The sequence below is a fragment of the Leptinotarsa decemlineata genome, unplaced genomic scaffold (genome assembly GCF_025532065.1).
Source record: "Leptinotarsa decemlineata unplaced genomic scaffold, Ldec_3_MD MMD2_tig00026282_RagTag_RagTag, whole genome shotgun sequence".
In the NCBI taxonomy this organism is placed as follows: domain Eukaryota; kingdom Metazoa; phylum Arthropoda; class Insecta; order Coleoptera; family Chrysomelidae; genus Leptinotarsa; species Leptinotarsa decemlineata.
In genome coordinates, this window is record NW_027412668.1 from 4154917 (window position 1) to 4167365 (window position 12449).

The 12449-nt window shown below is 33.6% G+C and overlaps 1 long non-coding RNA gene across 1 annotated transcript; it reads right to left on the reverse strand.

The window, feature by feature from the left end:
• Positions 1-6972: 6972 nt before the first annotated feature.
• Positions 6973-7701, reverse strand: LOC141484752 (uncharacterized). Its single transcript, XR_012466778.1, has 2 exons — positions 7230-7701; positions 6973-7173 (listed from the first exon to the last, which is right to left on the reverse strand). It is a non-coding gene; the product is annotated as an uncharacterized lncRNA (long non-coding RNA).
• Between the last annotated feature and the right edge of the window lie 4748 nt (positions 7702-12449).

Consider the following 12449-nt stretch of genomic DNA (forward strand, 5'->3'; position numbering starts at 1 on the left):
CTTCAAACTGTCAATCGCAGCTAATCGCTTAGCTATAATTAACAGTTTGAACTGTCAATTACAGTTGAGCGGTATTTTGAACTGTCGGTTATGAATAATCGGCCATATGAACTGTCGATCATAGCTACTCGCTTAGCCATAATTGACAGTTTAACTGTTTGAACTGACAATTACAGCTGTACGACAGTTTTAACTATCATTCATAGGTAACCAGCACATCCAACTGTCGATTTAACAAAATATACAGTCTGAATTGTCCTTTATAGCTGATAGACAGTTATAACTTTAGACAATCGAACATTTGAAATATCGATCATAACTACTAGCTCAACTATAATTGACAGTTCAACAGTTTGAACTGTCAGTTATAGCTAATCGATCATTTTAACTGTCCATTATAGATAATCGATACTTCAAACTGTCGATTATTTATAGATAACATATAGTTTGAACTATCGATCATAGCTAATCAATCAGTTATACTTCTTCTTGTGAAGACATCTTGAGTCCAAGATTTTTGTGAGTCACTCTGAAAATTTGGACGAACTACGCCAAAGAATTGTGAATGAGTGTCGTCAAATAACTCCAATTATGCTGAACCATGTCAGAGACGGTTTTCAGTCTAGATTGTATTATTGTAGTGAAGTCAATGGAGGACAATTTGAACATGTGATTTGAACACGCAGATATAATAAAATATAATATATATAATAATATAATATTAATTATTATATTTATAATATCTACTAATTCAATGTTATTATGTTTGAAAGTAGTTGTTAAGAGAGGAATTTTCTTCCAATTTGTATCTGTAAGAAACTTCTGTGCATGATCTAGAAATCTTTTTTGAACAGTGTAGTTTCAGCCAGCATACTTCGAAAGGAGAAGAATTAGTCGTTGAAGAAATGACGACGAGCATCAAAAAAGTCGTTAATAGGTCCTAAAAATCAATCGTTGCCCATTCGTCTTCCCGGTGCAGATGTCGTTCGAGTCGTAAATTAAACGGCACAAAGAAGAAGAAGAAGAAAATTGTAAGTTGCGTCTGTGTGCATAGTTGCGTCGGTATCGTTAGCGATGATCGCGGTCTTCCAGAGCTTGACCACGTGTATAATTAGTTATGGTAATGTCCGATGGGCGGCGAGGGCGAGGATTTAATGAGGGGGGCCCGATCACGAGAGTTTCGAAGCCCGGGGCGAACCAGCACGCACGCGATGCCACATCTCTCCGCCGCGGACCTTTTACGAATTTTATAATAGCGTTTTGAGGGCCCTTCTACGACCCGAGACGGTCCTCTCTAAATCATGCCGGCCGATGGATAAATATTAAAATTCGAAGCTTTATGATTTTTATGCAAGATAAACGTTTATCAAACGCTGTACAACTTGTAATTAAGAAATTTCGGGCATTCATAAATTATAGGTATTGTTTAGGTATGGAGGGTCGTGATTCGAATTTGTCTGTGGCGACTTCTGGGCTCGCTGCAAGGCTCGCCCTCGGGCCTGGTGGTGTTCTTTTTTTATAGTCGCGCTGAAACTGTTTTTCGAATGTTACACCGATAGATTTTTTGTTTGCAATTGATGAGGAACATTTCGAAACAAAAAAAGGCACTGTTAGAAATTGATGTGATGATTTTCTTTAATATACAGTGTGACCCATTCAGTTGTGTTTATTTGAATGTGTATCGCTAAAAAGTTATAATTTACGTAAATATTTGTACCAGATTGGAAGGTTTCAGGTGCCAATATTACCTTTAATGATGGTAATTTTTTTCGAACTAAAATGCGTGCGCTAAATACCACTTTTCCTCAAGCTCACAGAAAAATAATTTTCTTGGTTCCCACTCTTCCCGTATGCTTTTTCCTTGACAAAGTATCATTTTTCTGGCCTAGTCCGGAAATAACAAATGCAAAATTATTACAGAGGATGTAATTTTGGCTCATTTGGTGCAAAAATCTGAAAATGTTGGAAAGAACTAGTTCAACAATATTTAATCCCTTAGATATTAGCATTTCGCATTTCAATATTCAATACAAATGTGGGAAATTTTGTTCTACAAAGAAACTAAATAAAAAAATGTGTCACACTGATGTTTTTTCTACACCATTGCCTAAAAATAGTACCTATATGCAACACGTCCGAAAACAGTTTTTTCCAGACTTATTACGAAAATTACTGTTTTCCTCGATTGGCATTGAACGTCAATTTTAGTGACATCTATCGATCCCAGAAGATACATGTTTAGACCAGGAGTCGGTAAGTAGTTTTAGGTGGGGTCCGGATACTTTGGAAAAATTTTAACGATGTCCAGAAAAAAAAAGTTGATGATAATTAGGTGCTGCTACCTTTGTATTATTTTGTTTTCAAATAAAATTCTGAATTACAAAACACAAGACCTAAATTTAATGTGAGAAACTACATAGACAGTTTTGAGTCAGTTTTATATATTTGGTTCTTCGAGAGGAACAGCAAATTTGAAGTGCGTTATCTAGGTAGGCGTCCGTTAATCTTGAACGATATTTGTTTTTCAAAACATTCTTTGAGAAAGATGTTTCACATACGTATGTCGAGCCAAACATAGTGGCCAAATCAATAGCTAGTTTCTTTCAATTTTCATATTTTTCTGGGACATGTTTAGCCCAAAATTCTTCAGTGCATATGTTTTATACATTTGCGGAGACACATCTTGCGAATTGTTGGGAATGTTAATTAATTAGGAGGATGGAGTTTGATTCCTTTATTAATTTTTTTTATCACAACGTTCCAAATTGTTGATGGGTTTTATTGTTAGATACATACATACATTGTTTTTCTTCTTACTTGTGTCAGACGTCAACGTGCAACAGTGTTGCCATCGGTTCTACCCTGAGACAGCGAATAAATTTTGGGGAAACACTTCAATCTGGAATAAGATTAGTGAAAACTGTAAAGATTTGTGATTCGTAAATTAACTGTCCGACTTTTGTTGAAAACTTGTCAGAAGACAGAGATCTTCTCATCTACTTGTTTTCTCGAACAGAAACGTGTCACACTGTCATAACTATCAAAGGCAGTGATATGGCCTAAGTTCCTGAAGCCGTTGGCCATTGTCCTAGACTAGTCTGGGTGAGGGTTTTGTTGTAAATACGTGGCCTGCTGCACATTCTGATTTCAATAAGCCGGCAATGCTCACGTTGACAAAAACAAAACGCACTTAGAGTGAGACACGAATAACTTTTAATTTTTTGAGAAATTTTACATACCTTTTGTTCTTATATGCCTATTGCTGATTTCTTGATGCTTTATATTGTTTCACGAATATTTTACCTAAAAATTGTCCTTACCTTGATGACTAAAATGAATAGAAATATTGACTGTTAGCACCATCTTGCGGCATCGTCAGAACTACCCCACGTGGTCTACAACAGTTCAGACTCATGCCAGTTTTGAAATAATAAAGCCGGTTCTTGGCGAGAGCTTCATACAAATTGAAAAAAAAACGATTCATCTTCAGTGTTTAGCAGTGATGAGACGATTCAAATCTGTAGCGTACTCGGCCGACAAAGAGGCGTATTGATCCTCCTAAACGTAGATATTTCATCCAATAATGCTTGACGACCTCCAACTGCTTCATAATTCCGATATGCATTAATCCGTGTGTGGTGCGTGACCGATCATCACCTGCCAACTGATGGCGATGTTTAATTTTCAACAGCTCGTCGAGGAAAATAATGAGAACTTTGGACGTTTACCAGCCGTCGGTGTCGTAAAAAAAAGCTAATCCGTTTGAGCTCTATTCGAAATACAAAATTATTCATTTCGATTGGCTAGATTCGTCTTTTTTTTCCCGAGATCGCGACTTTTTATTTTACGTCACTTGTGAATGTTTGGCAGCACTGTTATCAGAGTCAGATACTTTTGATTTTGTTTGTGTCAACCATGTGGTTGGTCTGCCTTTTGGTAATCCTGTTGTTGTTTTACTGTCAAATCATCAAACTTCAAATGTCTTTTTTCATAATGACAATTATCAAATTTCAAATATTTCCTCTTCACTCTCTCTTTTTGGTTGCTACCACGCCACCGAGTGAGTGCCAAGCACGGCCAGTGAAATAATTTTAAATGTTTGAATAAAATAAGTTTTTTGTACTTTTTCTCTGAAACTTTATATTGAATGTGTGACACTTTTCTACATGATGAAAAGTATTAACTTTGTTTTTCTCATTGCCACGTCTGACTTTTTACTATAACCTCAAAGTTAGTAAGTACATTTTTTACCAATTTGTTTTACATAATATATATATATAATATATATATATATATATATATATATATATATATATATATATATATATATATATATATATATATCGAGCGGTCCAGCGAAAAGTATGCACCTTGCTTTTCTCCTTTTTTTGTAACTTAACGCAAAAATGCTCGGACAGGTCAATTTTACCACTTATTTACCACACATTTTTATCACTACTACATTCCTCAATTTCTCTCGTGCGTTTTTTGGTTCAAATAACAACAGCAAATAAGTGTACAACCCGAACAGCAAATAAGTGTCATCACCCGAAGACGATTGTAGATACCAACAATCGAAACGTCGTGAACTAACGTGACTTGGAATCTCTACACTTTTTATTGTTTTATTATTTTCTTTTTTCATTCCTTTAATTTTTATTTATTCAATTATTATATTTTTTACTTGTAGGTTATTTCACTATCATTTCATTTCAGGTTTATTGTTGCTTAATATAATTGTTATTTTCAACTATCCTTTTTTTAATTATTCTTTTTTACTTGTTTCAGGGATTTCAAATCATTTTATATAGTAGACAATGGAAGTCCGAACTAGTGAAATTCTGTACAAAAAGAATTTAGGCAAACGTTCATTGATTCAGTTCGGTTGCTTTTGAAATTATTTCAACTTTACTGTAAAAATGGTTTATTCCATTCCTGAACGAGTTGAAATTGTTAGACTTTATTATCAACATAATAGTTGTGCTAGACTTACTGCTCGCCTCTTTAATAACAGTCATCCCTGGAAAAATGTGAATGATTCGTAGGTTGCCAAGTTAGTCCAAAAGTTTGTCGATACCGGATCTGTCTGTAATGTGAAACACCAGCCACGGAAACCGATCAGAAATGAAGCAGTGGAAGTCACTGTTTTGGGACATGTTGAATTGGATCATACTCAAAGTACCAGTCAGCTTGCTGCAGCCTCAGGTGTCTCCCGTTCGTCCATAATACGGATATTAAAAACCTATAAATTTCATCCGTACAAAATTAAATTAGTACAGGAACTCAATGAAGATGATCCTGATAGAAGGCTGCAATTTTGTGAACAACTGAGCCAGCTACTAATTGATGATCCGCACCTATCATTCAACACGTGCTTTTCCGATGAGAGTACATTTTCTTTGAATGAAGCTGTGAATAGGCATAATTGCCGTTACTGGGATGACAGTAATCCACACTTATTCCGAGAGGTCCATACCCAGTACCCTCAAAAAATCAATGTCTGATGTGGCATATTAGGTAGTCATATCGTAGGGTCACTATTTATTCCTGGGAATTTAACTGGTGAGGTCTACCTGAACATGCTTGAAGATACAATTGATCCTCTCATAACAGTAATAATTGAAAATGACCAAAATCATAATGATGATCGGCTTCATTTCCAGCAAGATGGAGCACCTCCTGACTATGTTGCTCCGGTAAGAGAGTTTTTAGATGATCGGTTTCCTGGACGGTGGATTGGAAGGAGAGGCCCCATCGAATGGCCTGCCAAATCACCTGATTTATCGCCTTTAGACTTTTTCCTTTGGGGACACTTGAAAAATAAATGTTTTGCTACGCAGCCCGAGTCCATAGAAGATCTTCGCCAACGAATTACAGCAGAGTGCAGAAGTATAACACCTGATATGCTACAGAATGTTAGGAATAGATTTGAACAAAATCTGTATTATTGTATGGAAGCAAATGGGTTACATTTTCAGCACTTGCTGAAGTAGGATTCTACTAAGTCAATTATACATTTCAAAGTACTGGATTGTAGTTGTTTTTCTTCATAATACCTACATGTTTGAGTGAAATACAACAAATTAGGTATCATTGGAAAGATAATTTTGTGCCCTTTCAAATGATATATCACTCGACCACACTTTCCATTTAAAATTTTAGGGTTGTTACTCACCCTCGCTAAGGGGTTGAAGGCACAGGTAGAAAAATACATCTAAAATGTGTCCCCCTAAAAAAAAAATGACCTGTCTGAGCATTTTTGCGTTAAGTTACAAAAAAAGGAGAAAAGCAAGGTGCATACTTTTCGTTGGACCACTCTGTATAAGTAAAACAATATTTGGATATGCAGCAGGCTAAAATTTAGTTGTACTCTTATAACACAGATTCCAAGCTTTCGACAATCTTTATTATCATCATCAGGGATGCTACAATAAGGATAAAAGACAGTCATATTTATAAAATAATAAGTCAAAAATAACTTACAGTGTATGTGAGGTTATATGGCAGGTTGAATGAAATATGGACGTAACATATATGAGTTTCACCATAGTAATTTTTCATAAAATTAGGAAATTTCTCATGAAATAGGCGAGCTCCTTCCTTTTGTGTTCGAATTTTATCTCTGTAACCAATCATTTGTGAAACTGTTATTTTATGCATTTCCATTAATCTAACCATTTGTCAGACTTGAAGTTAACGAACTTCAAACTTAAATTAAAATACTGAAAAATAATGTTGTAACATGCAAATCAAGTTGACACGGCGTTTTGAACTAACGTTGACACGGAAATTATTTACAGATATTTAAAGGTTACCATCTAAAAAGAACATTGCTATAAAGTGGGAACATTGCTATAAAGTGCTATAAAGTGGGTCAAAATTATGTATTTATCTCAAAAACTCAAAATACTGCATAGCAACTGCAACAAAAACTCACATTCTGATATATCCTTACAATACTGCCAGTCTTGAGAACAATCACGTCAAAGGCTCTTTCTTTAACATCAACCACCACACAGTCTTGTTCATATGGTTTATGGTTTTCAATGAAAGTACTCAAATACAGTTCAATACTTGCTTCACCAGCTCGTTTAGCATTATACTTTTGTAGATTACAATTAGCAGCTATTGCAGAAACATAATGCTCATCCCATTCAGGTGATTTACAATAATCTAAAATAGAAGTAAATATAAAAAACACCTAGTGACATTTTCACTTAAACTATTACAGAGAACAGAATCCGGACTTGTTTGATGAAATTTTGACGCAGCTAATATGAAAAGATTGTTTACATTTTCCTTCTCACTTAATAAAATGTTCATTTTTAATTTAATTGCACTTAGTACAAAAACTTGCACAATTTGATGGGCCAGAATTTTGTATATCTTGAGTTGATGGAGATATACAGTTTTGCAAAGAAATTTTGAATCTTTCATCTTCTGGATATTTAGAAGGATTATATGGATGACTTTCTTTGTCGAAATTCTCATTATTTCAAACCTTCAAAGTTGTCTTCAATAGAGAGTGATATACGTTTAATGGCATAAAGATATATAAGAAAATAGTTGTTTGTTAATTCTTTTGAATCATTGAATGACATTTTGAATAATTTTTGACTGGGCTGTACCCCACAAAATTTTTGTTAACTATGTCACTGTTATTGTCAAATTGCACTTGGATACAATTTTTTTTATTGGTACCAATAATATAAAGAAATAGTAAATTTGGAGGGTGACTTGAAAATCCCTAAAAGTTAAGATACTTTTCAAGTTGTCAATAGATGGAAGAACAAAATCAGGTCAGGCAATGGAGCAAACAGTACTGAATTTTATAGAAATGAGGAGAAAACGGGCAAGAAGATGTGGCTTTTTGTGACACACGTCCCTGATGAAGTAAATGAAAAAAACAAAGAAATATATTCACTCTTACACAAATTTAGATATTTCTGTTAAGAAACTAACCAAAACTGAAAAGCAAAATAATCAGTTTTTTATGATAGACCTAATTCTTTTTATAGAATTGAAAAACAAAAAAAACAACTTCCTATCTCAATATCCAAAAGGAAAGCCTGCAAGGGGACCTCTCAAACTCAGAAATTTTTTTTATTGGGCTCAAGTTACAATTTCAGTTTCATTCAAAAATATCTGCAATAACAAAATTTGCTTGGAATTTCTATCTTATAAAATACTGAAAAATAATGTTGTAACATACAAATCAAGTTGACACGGCGTTTTGAACTAACGTTGACACGGAAATTATTTACAGATATTTAAAGGTTACCATCTAAAAAGAACATTGCTATAAAGTGGGTCTTAGAAAAGTTTACTGTTAGTAGCCTAGTGTCGAACCAATGAAATAAAGTTTTTAATTCCCTTTAGGCGATTAATTTCAGAATGTTTATATATAAATAGGACCCTTCGTATTACAGAGTTAAACATATTCATTTGTATCACAGAGATGTGATACAAATGAATATGTCGAGAGACTTTACACAATTGCTATTACATTTTTTGCAAAAACGAAAAGCTCATCTATAAAAAAAATTGGCGTATCCAATCGATGAAAGTACACTTGTTGTAACGACCAGGATTAGGACATCAATCCAAGCTTTTTTCAATTTCTACCTGCACTTGTTCCCATCCGAAGAAGCTACGGTAGATACACCGTGTAATTTTACTGTGAAATTTCTTTGTCCATTTTCAATACAGAGAATGCGTTGTATTTGCCCACAAACGAAATTCTATTATCCATTGCTCGCATCCCACGAAGTATTATCTATCCAAAAAACCAACAAAAAGAGTAAAACATTCTTCTGCAAGAGGTCTGTCAATTCGCGTTTTCATTGCATTTTTGATTATTGTTAAAGCAACCAATTCGACAAAGAATCGATAAAGGATCAATGATATAATGGTGAACTGAAGGACAAATAATCCTGTACGTAACCCATGTGCAAGGTGTTGCGAATCGTGATTGACGTGCCAGTGATGGTTTGCCAAGCCTCAGTGGAAACTTGATCGTTCGCTTAGACAAGACAAATGTATTGTTGAAAAAACGCTCGTAAATTACAAAACGAATGCACTGATCCATCACTTGATGAAAATTAAGAACACTGTCTATGATAATGAAACAATTTTTTCACTATCAACTATACTGAAGATACGTTTAGCTATGGAACGCCGTTTTACTTTTTATTGTCACAAATATTCATTCCTCAATTTATTCAACTAACAATGTATTTGTTTGAATTTAATTGATTCATGCATTTGTTCGACACATTAAAAACGATTGTTCCCAAAATTTGTTCTATTTTGAATGACACTTGATTTAAAATGTTACATGAATTAATTTGTTTGATGAAAAGTTGCGAACAGTTATAATATGGATTCATTGTTTGAAATTTTTGGAAGTAAATGTTTGTCATATATACTTTTTTTGTAACTATCGAATAATTTACTACAATTTCTGTGAAACATGAATAAAATGGTTTGTTGATAATTATAGTTACATGAATTGAAACGATTGTTGATAATTTTAATTCGGCGCTAGCGTCGAACGGATTCTTGCAGAAGCTGAATTTTTAAATCTGGCAACATGATAGTTTAGTGATAGTAACACAATATTCCGTCCGACCGCAGCGCCGAATAAAAATTATCAACAATCAATTTAATTCATGTATCACCTAAAAGCAACAATCAAAACAATTCATTTTTACAAAATACCAATAGAAAGTAAAACGGCATGCCACGCCGTTTTACTTTTTTTAATATTCCTTTGCAATGATCTGAATTATTTTGTTTGTTGAATTTCAGTGATACATGAATTAAATTGTTTGTTGATAATTTTTATTCAGCGCCACGGTTGAACGGCGTGTTGTCGTACTATAAATGAACTAGCATGTTGCCATATGTAACAATTGAAGTTCTTGATAAATCCGCTCGATACCAGCGCCGAATTAAAATTATCAACAATCGTTTTAAATGTATCTTTCAAATACAACAAACTTTTTAAATCATCAAAATATTTAATTTTTTGTCAGAAATTAGCTTTTTAAAAAGACTGATGAAATAAAATGATACTTGCTTGAGAATGTTTTGCACAAAAGTTGTAACCAAATTTTAAATTGAATGCATTAAAGTGAATGTTGCAAATATTGAACACTTTCAATAAAATTGAAATATAACAATCTTTATTATTCATAGAAAAATATTTAGTATGGAAAGTTAATTTGCTATATTTTCAGACAAACGAAAGTCTATTTTTATTACCAACAATGTTTCATGGAAAAACTTTGACAGTCATTCAAATATATTCATTGAAATTTTATTCCCAAACTTACTTTTAGAAAGTGAATTTAAAAATTCATTGTAATTCAACAGTCATATAAATAACTAACATTTTATTGAAAGGTCAAAATTATATGCGGAATTGAAACGTTTGTTGAATTTACTCGAATAATACATTCCATTGATTGTTGAATTAAAATGTTGGTTTATTGCTGAGTTGAACTATATGTATATAGATTATTTTTCAGCATAATATATAATAAATTGGCGTTCCATTTTCCAATACTCTGAAACAATATTTTTCTTCGGAATCAATAAAAGCTTCAAGTTATTTCATTACTCTTTTTTATTCAAATAACAATTTTATTCATGTAACATTTTAAATCAAGTGTCATTTAAAATAGAAAAAATTTTGCGAACAATCGTTTTTAATGTGTCGAACAAATGCATGAGTCAATTAAATTCAAACAAAAAAATTGTTAGTTGAATAAATTGAGGAATGAATATTTGTGACAATAAAAGTAAAACGGCGTTCCATATTTAGCTATACAGTAACTTCCTCAACTAAACTACTATACACTGCGTCCGTAAAGTATGGAACAAATTCATTTTTAGCTAAACAGGTCATTTTAAGAAATAATCCTGAAATACGTCGATTTTTGATGTTAATTTACCGTATTTTAAAATAATAATCTAATATACAAGTTGAATTACGTTCGAGTAATGACGTCACCGTCATTTTTTTTAAATGGAACACCCCCATTTTGTCTCAATTTTCGGATTACTCTAGCTGAGCTGATTCCAAAAATGTATCACATGTTGATTCCAATTGGTACAGGGTGGACAAAAATACAGTAGTTCTGTGTGTGCTAATAAAGTAACGCGTAACATTCTTTATTAGGTAAATTAACAATATTACCTAGCGGACAGAATATGCTGGAATACATGACTTTATATTAAATGTTCGAACTGCAACCCTTGCTGTATTTGACAGTAACCCAAACGGTGTACAAATTCTTGTTGAACCTTCTGCATGGTTTCTTGCGTAATATTGTTTATTTCTGTTCGAATTTTCACTTGTACATCTTCAATATTTGCTGGTTTCGTTTTATAAATAACATTCTTCAGATGGCCCCACAGAAAATAATCCAAAGGATTTAAATCTGGTGACCTCGCTGGCCATTCAGTGGGTTCACGTCTACCAATCCACCTGTTCGGAAAAATTTCATCTACGTACCTTCTAACATCTACAGTATAATGTGGAGGTGCACCATCCTGTTGAAACCATAAACTTTCATCAAAACCTCCAGGATTACGTCTGCTGGGAAATAAATTACGTAAAGTAGGTACGAGATACCCCCTTAAAAACTCAAGGTACTTTGCCCCGTTTAAATTACCTTCGATAAAGTAGGGTCCAATGATTCGATTTCGTACAATTCCAGCCCATACATTTACCTTTTGAGGGTATTGTGTATGATGCTCACGCATCCAGTGGGGGTTTTCTTTTGCCCAGTATCTACAATTCTGATGGTTAACTTCACCATTTAACGTGAAAGTGGACTCATCAGAAAAAATTATGTTTTGTATCAAGAGAGGGTCTCGGTGACATTTATCCATCATTTCTTCGCAAAATTGGAGTCGTCTATCGGGATCATCTTCGTTTAATTCTTGCACAAGTTTGATTTTATAAGGATGCCATTTTTCAAGCTTCAATAGTTTTGTGTACCGTTGTTTTGCCAACACCGATTTCGCGACTAACTTTACGAACAGAAGTGTGCGCATCTTCTTCAAAACTCAGTAAAACATCTAATGCTGTATCAGCATTTGCAGAGGGACGACCTGATTTGCGTACATTTGCAACCGTACCAGTTTCTCGAAATTTCGTTTCCAGCTTACTGACTGTTGAACGCGTTATAGGTCTTTCTGGATATTTATCATTAAACAAATTGCACACTTCCATCTGAGTTCGCGATCTGTCTCCATACCCAATCATCATAAGTATTTCAATTCTTTGTTTTACACTTAACTCCATTTCTACTTCCAATTAAATCTAAACAATCATTCGAATATTCACGAATACCAAAAATATTGTAGTACTAAACTGTCACTGAACATCAATAAATTACCAAACAAATAATGATATTTCACAAAAAACTAGACGACTA